Raw genomic sequence first — 8,260 nt, 5'->3', positions numbered from 1 at the left:
CTTCACACTTCAAGGGGGCTGTGTTTCGAATGGATGGGCAATCCTCTCCCTCAGAGTCATCACACCTCTTCAAGAAAGCTTTCTACTTTCCAGATTTAACATCATCAGATACATACCTTACTCTTCCCTCTCATCCCACAATAATCAAATAGTTTCAGCCTTTTCAACTAAAAACAGTCTCCCAACAGAATGTCTAAACATTAAGGAATTATTGAGTGCGGGTGGAAAGCAGAATCCAAATGCTCGAAACTTCATGGAAAAAAGAGATTTCTGCATGGAGGGAAAGGTAGACCAGATGAACTTCTGCTAATTTCAGAGTTAATAAGCTGGTCAGGGAAACTACAAAGGGCAACAGCCAAAAGGCCTTTGGGGAAGTAAAGGCTTTGGGAAAATCTGCTAGAAAACAACATACTGACGTAGCCACATGGAAATGGTTGATGGGACTCTATGCAATAGACGCAGATTTATCCTTAGTCTCAACACCATGTTTTCTTTCCTTCTTGGCTTTGCTCATGGTGGCTCTTCTACCAGCCCCCTCCAGCTAGTCACTCCCCCTCATCCCTCTAAGCCTTTCTCTTGATGTAATTTTCTCCAAGAAGCCTTCCCTGCCCTCTCCTGCTGCCCGGTCCTGGGTTGGGCCACAATGATTCAGCAGTGCTGCACAGTGCTCCCCACACTCACTGTGCGTGGCTCTTTGTTAAAACAGGCTGTCTACTGCGACTCCCCCGCTGGACTGTAAGCTCCTTGGGAGCAGGTGTGATGCCTTATTTATCTTTAACTTTTGCACACAGTTGCAGCTTCTTACTAAACCTTGGTGGGATGACCATCTGATTGGCTTCACTGCCAGATCTCCTTCCCAAGAACTGTGCCCACCGTGCCCACCAGAGCCTTCCCAAGGACAAGGATGTAAAGGAAGAGGCGCTGACTACACAAGAGCTCAGAAAGTGAACTCTTCCTGGTGAATGAAAACGGCAGCTGGTCAAAGCTCAAATGTGATCTGAAAGGGAACATTTGCTATCAGACCACACCCATGGACTTGCCAGTTCTTCCTTATTTGAGGGTGTGTCACTTCCTTTTGTCAGATGTCACACTTGCCCCATGAGGAGGAGCTGTTTGTTTCTATTTTTAATGTTTTGTTTATACATTCTAATTTTAATGAAGTAGGTGCCTGGAATGTCCCTGAGCCTCCTATTGGGCGAAGGACTTGTGTTACAGATATAATGGTCTCTGGATACAATGGATGTAAATGAATACAGGGTCTGAAGGCAAACAGGACACAGCCACTCAGTTCATCACTGTCTAGGCTTTCCTGACAAATGTAAACGTGGACAGATTCTGGGAGCTGGCAGAGCCATGGGCTTTCAGTTAGAACTGGATTCAAGGAATTCCCCGGTCCAGGGGTTAGGACTCTGTGCTTTCACTGCCAGGGGCCCAGGTTCAATCCCTGGTTGGGAAATTAAGATCCTGGTAAGTCACGTGTTTCAGTCTAAAACAAACAATAAACTAGATTCACGTTCTAGTTTTCTCAGCTTTTAGGCAAGTCACTTCAGTTCAGTTCAGTCACTCAGTCATGTCCGACTCTGTGTGACCCCATGGACTGCAGCACGCCAGGCTTCCCTGTCCATCACCAACTTCCGGAGTTTATTCAAACTCATGTCCATCAAGCCAGTGATGCCATCCAACCATCTCATCCTCTGTCATCCCCTTCTCCTCCTGCCCTCAATCTTTCCCAGCATCAGGGTCTTTTCAAATGAGTCAGTTCTTCGCATTAGGTGGCCAAAGTATTGGAGTTGCAGCTTCAGCATCAGTCCTTCCAATGAATATTCAGGACTGATCTCCTTGCAGTCCAAGGGACTCTCAAGAGTCTTCTCCAACACCACAGTTCAAAAGCACCAATTTTTCAGTGCTCAGCTTTCTTTATAGTCCAACTCTCACATCCCTACATGACTACTAGAAAAACCACAGCTTTGACTAGACGGACCTTTGTTGGCCATCTTCCATTGATAACTTTAAGTGGCATAATTTATATACAAAATACTTTAAAAGAGATAATCAATCAATGTTTCCTCCTTTGTCTCTGCACCTGTTTGCCTCAAGGTCACTCACTCAGCAGCCTCTCTCTGGTAAATGCCCTTTGAAGACTGTCTCAATTCTCAGTGGCTTAAGAATCACCTTGTTAAAAGGCAGTTCCCAGGCTCCACCTCCAAAGATCATGGAACAGTGGGCCTGGGTTACAGCCCATGAAGTGTCATTTTTAACAGCTCTCTCAGGTAATTTCGAGTCAGGTGGCTAGCTGTCCACACTTCTGGAAGCACAGTTTGAAAACTTCAAAGTCTGTCTTAGCACTAAGACGACTTCCCTTTTCATTGACTACAGCCTGAAGAAAAACCCCTTTACACCAAAATATTTAATGAGGAGCTCCGCCCTGTTGAGGAAGTGCTGAGGTTTAAAAAAAAAAAAAAGACAGTAAGCTGAGGAGGTGTGGCAGTGGTGGAAGAGGGTGGAGAAAGCTGGTGGTTTTCATTGGCCTACAGAATGCTGTCCCAGCTTCCATCACCAGGACTTGGCGTGCATGCTAAGTCGCTTCAATTGTGTCCGACTCTTTGTGACCCCCATGGACTGTAGCCTGCCAGACTTGTCCATGGAATTTTTCAGGCAAGAATACTTAAGTGGGTCACCATACCCTTCTCCAGGGGATCTTCCAGACCCAGGGATTGAACCCATGTCTCTTATGTCTCCTGCATCGCCGCCTGGAGCTTAGAAGTACGACTTCATTTTCTTCCTTTATGAGCTATAAGTTCCCTCTCCATCACATCCATTCAGATTAAAATATCAGTACTCACACACAGCCCTAAGCCAAACAGAAGAGGCTTTGCTATCACCAGAGGTTTAGGCTTGCCCAGTCCCTGTGGCTTCATTAGAAAGGGAAAGGGAGGGGTGAGTAGACATCTGCTCAGCCTGCCCCTTGAAAAATCCCCTCGGAGACTTAGAAAATCCATGGGGTCTTGAGCTGCCTCATCTTGCCAGGTCCTTAGGCCATTTTGCAAAGAACACCTGCCCGGGGTTCCCCTGTAGGCTGATAACTATCTAGGTGCCGGCTCTTGCTGGAATTTCTCTCTCGATTCTTATTTCCCACCCTCCCTCCTCTTTCTGAACACCACAGGGGTCGGAAGTTCACTGCTGTTTGAAGAAGTGCAGTACGCTGCTTTCAGGGTTCTCCCACCCTATACAGCTTCTCACCCGTGGTCTCCACCACCAAGTCTCCAGTACAGAGGGCAGGTGGTTTTCTCAGCTCTGCGTCTATTCGGTGAACATTTTATTTTTCAGTTGTGGCAAAATACACGTGATACCAAATTTACCATCTTAAGCATCTTTAAGTGTACGGTTCAGAACTGGTAAGTACATTCATTGTTGTGCAGTCCATCTCCAGAACTCTTTGCATATGAAACTGAGACTCTACACCCATTAAACAACTCCCTGTTACCCTCTTCTCCCAGGCCCTGGGTACTTGCATTCTGTATTCTGTCTCTGTGGATTTGACTGAGACATACAGTATTTGTTCTTCTGTGACTGGCTCATTTCACTCGGCATAATATTCTCCAGGTTTGCTCATGCTGTCACGTGTGTCAGAATTTCCTTCCTTGTTAAGTCAGAATCACATTTCATTGTATGTATAGACCATGTTGAGCCATTCACCTGTCAGTGGACACTTAAGTTGCTTCCACCTTTGGGCTATTGTGAAAAATGCTGCTATGAACATGGTGGACAAATATCTCTTCAGATCCTGCTTGCAATTCTTTTGGGGCCCTTGCCAGAAGTGGAATTGCTGGTGGGTCAGATGGTAAAGAATCCGCCTGTACTACAGGAGACACAGGTTCAATCCCTGGGTCAGGAAGATCCCCTGGAGAAGGGAATGGCTACCCACTCCAGTATTCTTGCCTGGGAAATCCCAGGGACAGAGGACACTGACTAGCTATAGTCTAGGGGGTTGCAAAGAGTCAGACACGACTGAGCGACTTACACTTCAACTTTTTTCACTTTTCAGGGTAACTCTATGTTTAATTTTGTTAGAAACTACGATATTGTTTTCCACAGTGGCTGCACCATTGTACACTCTAACCAGTCGTACACAAGGGTTCCAATTTCTCCCCACTCCAACAACACTTGCTTTTTTCTGATTTTTTAATAGCAGCCATCCTGATGGGTACGAGGTGGTATCTCACTGTGATTTTCACTGGCATTTTCCTAATGGTTAGCGATGTTGAGCTTCATTTCATGTGCTTGTTGGTCATTTATGCATCTTCTTTGAGAAATTCAACAAACGTTTCTTTGTCATCTGCGAGTTGCCTATCTAACGGCTATTTCCCCTTGTCCTCTGGCTGACCTCTGATTTCACTTCTCCCTGATTCATCTAAGTCAGTGGTTCTCTATCCTGGCTAATCCAGTGTATTACCTGAATGGTGCCCTGGAAACCTCTGGATTTATGATTGTTAGTGGTGTGTCCAAGGCCAAAATGTCTATGTAGAAAAGAGATAGAAATTGCTTGTATTATTCTATGCATGAAAGAGAACACTCTAGTCCAAGGAAGGAAAAGAAGACAAACAAAAAGTTACTTGAATGCTTACAAAGTGATTAATAATACCACAAGAAGAGTGTGAGCTAATAACTGGCCATCTGAATTTGCAACTGTCGCCATGTTTATCTATGATGACAGAAGAAAGGAACAGAGCCATGGTTTTGAACAGATTTCAACCCTGGACTCTCATGGTGAAAGTCTGGTACTCTACTGTCCAAGGGTTTTAAGTGTCATTCAGATCACAGGACAGACAGAAAACTGGAAACCTTGGACAAGCTGGGCTATCAAGAGCTAGACCAATGCTTCCCTGGTGGTCCAGTGGTTCAGAATCCACCCTGCAATGCAGGGGACATGGGTTCGATCCCTGGTCCAGGAAGATCCCACATGCTGTGGAGCAACTAAGCCTGTGAGCCCATGTGCCACATCTAATGAAGTCCTTGAGCTGTGTTCCACAAGGGAAGCCACCATCACTTGCCACAACTAGAGAAAGCCCATGAGCAGCAATGAAGATCTAGTGCAACCAAAAAGTAAATAAATAAAGAGGCAGATCAGAACTGAAAGCATCCTGAACTGAATCCTGTATCTGCCTCAGACCTTCCCTATGGTTCCCAACCAAGTCCTGAAATCTGGGTCAGTTACAGAGTTTAGATGCAACACTAGAAAGGAAAGAAGTTGAGTTTATAGAACATTCTGAGTCCAAACCACATAAGTATTTAGAGATTAAATTTAACACCTTGATGTGATACCTGAGCCCAAACGAGTAACTTAGTTAAACTAATGGCCAGCCAGGTAGTACTGATCAGATTACCTGAGGCTCAGATATATAGCAGAAGTAACCTTCTTTAGCTTCTTCTTTCCTGGACCTGGGTGTTACCAGGTCAGGCATCATTTCTGCTACGGTTTCCTTCAGTTGCACCTGGAGAGGGCCTTCCGAGTATGCACTGGCTATCACCACTTAGTGAGTCCCAGAGGCATGGCTGGATGGCTGGATAAGGGGTACACGGGATAGTCTGTGGCTGGTTGTAGCTTGCTACCTATTTCCTAATACAGTCTATGCTCCTTATGGACAAATCCCAATGCATACCAAAATGCTTAAGGATGTCACATGGTCAGCTGCTAGCTGACAGCCCTGTGTGACAAGAACCAGCCATAGGAAGGTCTGATTCAATATAAAATAGTAAGAAGGGTACGTATGTCTCTAGGAAAGCCATTAAAATAGAAAACACAAAAAATCTACTTATCAGAATTTGCTTTCTGATTTACTCTTACAGATAGTATCAAATTTTGAAATGAACATGGATGAGTATAAAGTTTATCCAAACTGCTGCGTGTGTGCTCAGTCGTGTCTGATTCTTTTGGACCCCCATGGATTGTTGCCCGCCAGGATCTTCTGTCCATGGGATCTTCCAGGCAAGAAAACTGGAGTGGGTTACCATTTTCTAATCCAGGGGATCTTCCCAACCCAGGAATTGAACCCACATCTCTTGCATTGGCAGGGGATTCCTTACTACAAGCACCACCTGGGAAGCCCATCCAAAGTGCTTCAGTTCAGTTCAGTCGCTCAGTCATGTCTGACTCTCCGCGACCCCATGACTACCTGTCAATAATTCACACCTGGCCTTGAAAATGGCTTGTTTGGCTTTGCAGTCTCCACAATGAAGCCACAGACCCAAAACTCCTCAAAAAAAGTGATTTGTGTAGGATGCACCTCAGTTTCAGAATGAATAGGAAAAATTCCGAGGGACAAATTGTGAGAAGTAGAAAAGTTCATGAGGTGTTCATTCAATTGGATCAGCATGAATGTAGGTCCTGATCCCATTTATCCTATGGAAGAAGCACGGTACTACTCAACACTGTACCATGAAGTCTGTAAAGAACCTTGAAAATTAGGGGATTTTAAAATCTTAAAACTCTAAATGAAGCGAAGTCATACCTGTGTGTAAAATAAGTTCAGAATTACTGTTGGAATTTTGTGGATCAGTTCAGTTCACTTCAGTCGCTCTGTCGTGGCCGACTCTGTGACCCCATGTACTGCAGCACGCTTGGCTCCCCTGTCCATCACCAGCTCCTGGAGCTTGCTCAAACTCATGGCCATCGAGTTGGTGATGCCATCCAGCCATCTCATTCTCTGTCATCCCCTTCTCCTCCTACCCCCAATCCCTCCCAGCATCAGAGTCTTTTCCTGTGAGTCAACTCTTCACATGAGGTGGCCAAAGTATTGGAGTTTCAGCTTCAACATCAGCCCTTCCAATGATCTCCTTTAGGATGGACTGGTTGGATCTCCTTGCAGTCCAAGGGACTCTCAAGAGTCTTCTCCAACACCATAGTTCAAAAGCATCAATTCTTCGGCGATCAGCTTTCTTCACAGATACAGTAAGGCAAATGTAGAAAACAGAACACTTGACAAAGGTGAAAGACAGCAACACTCAGAGATAACTGCCGGGGCTCTTAATCAGGGAGGCTGATTCTCCCAGTCAAAGTATAAATGCTGAGACTTCCCTGGTGGTCCAGTGGTAGGGACTCCAGGCTTCCACTGCAGGGGGCATGGGTTCAATCCCTGGTCAGGGCACTAAGATCCCGCAAGCAGTGCCCAAGCAACAGCAGAACAACAAAGCAGAGTACAAGGGAAAGTGTAAATGCCACCTTGGACAGAGAGCTACCTTGTCTGGAGACAAAGGTTGAATGTGGGGCTGGAACTGGCTTGCTGGTGAGACACCTGATGTCCAGAGGGAGCCTCTGACGGCTGGTAACATGCAGAGAAGTGTCACTGCTGGGCTGTTCCTGGAAAGGTGAGGAGGACTCAACAAAGGGGGACAGTGGCTCTCGTGGCACTTCTGAGCAAGCCCTGGAAAGCATCAGGACGAGCTGCTCTTTCCTACAAGCCCACCTCGGGGAGTGGATACATTGAGATACAATTAAGTCAAGGCTGATCTGAGTGAGCCCAGGTTGGTCATTCTTCCCTAATTCTCCCTGCAAGAGACACTGGCTCATTGGAGCTCTTTACCTCTCCTTCACCCTCTCTCCCCCGCAAAAAAAAAAAAAAAGGCCACACACAAAGACAGAGAAGGGGAATTATCACCGGAAAAGCACCCAAATGTAGGGACTTGGAGTGACAGAAGACTGGGAGGAAGGATGAGAATTGAAGGTAAGAATTAAAAAATAAAGACCCAGAAACAAGAACACCGAAGAAAAGGGCAGAATGGAGTCATGGGGAGAAAGGAAAACATGTGAAAATTCAGGCTGCCAGAACAGCATTTCCAGCAGCAGACGTGGGGTCGGATAAGTTTGGAAAACACTGTACCCTGTATCTAACCATTCCCTTTATTTTGCAATTTATAATGCAGAATAGCTTATTGATGGCTTTGAGATCTACTGCAATAAAGAAACCCATTTAACTCATAAATTCAATTAAATACAGAACCTCTTTTTCCACATTACCCCTTAGTAACATCCTGTAGGGCTAGAATTACACATTGTATGTTTGTCACACGCTTATATACATTACAGTAAGATAAGTAAATACCATGGTTACAGGAAAAGTGTTTACTTATAGGCAAAAGCATGATAACAATGGGAAAACTAAACTTGGTTAGGAGTCAGCAGAGCTGACATCAGCTGCTGACTCTCTGATTCCGCATATCTATGTAGAAAAAACACTGTGTGCAGCTTATGTTGCTGAAAATC

Source organism: Moschus berezovskii, chromosome 23 (genome assembly GCF_049115385.1).
Source record: "Moschus berezovskii isolate FMDL1 chromosome 23, NW_MosBer_1.0, whole genome shotgun sequence".
Taxonomy (NCBI): Eukaryota; Metazoa; Chordata; class Mammalia; order Artiodactyla; family Moschidae; genus Moschus; species Moschus berezovskii.
The sequence above is the reverse complement of the archived record's forward strand: the minus strand, read 5'-3'. Positions refer to the sequence as shown.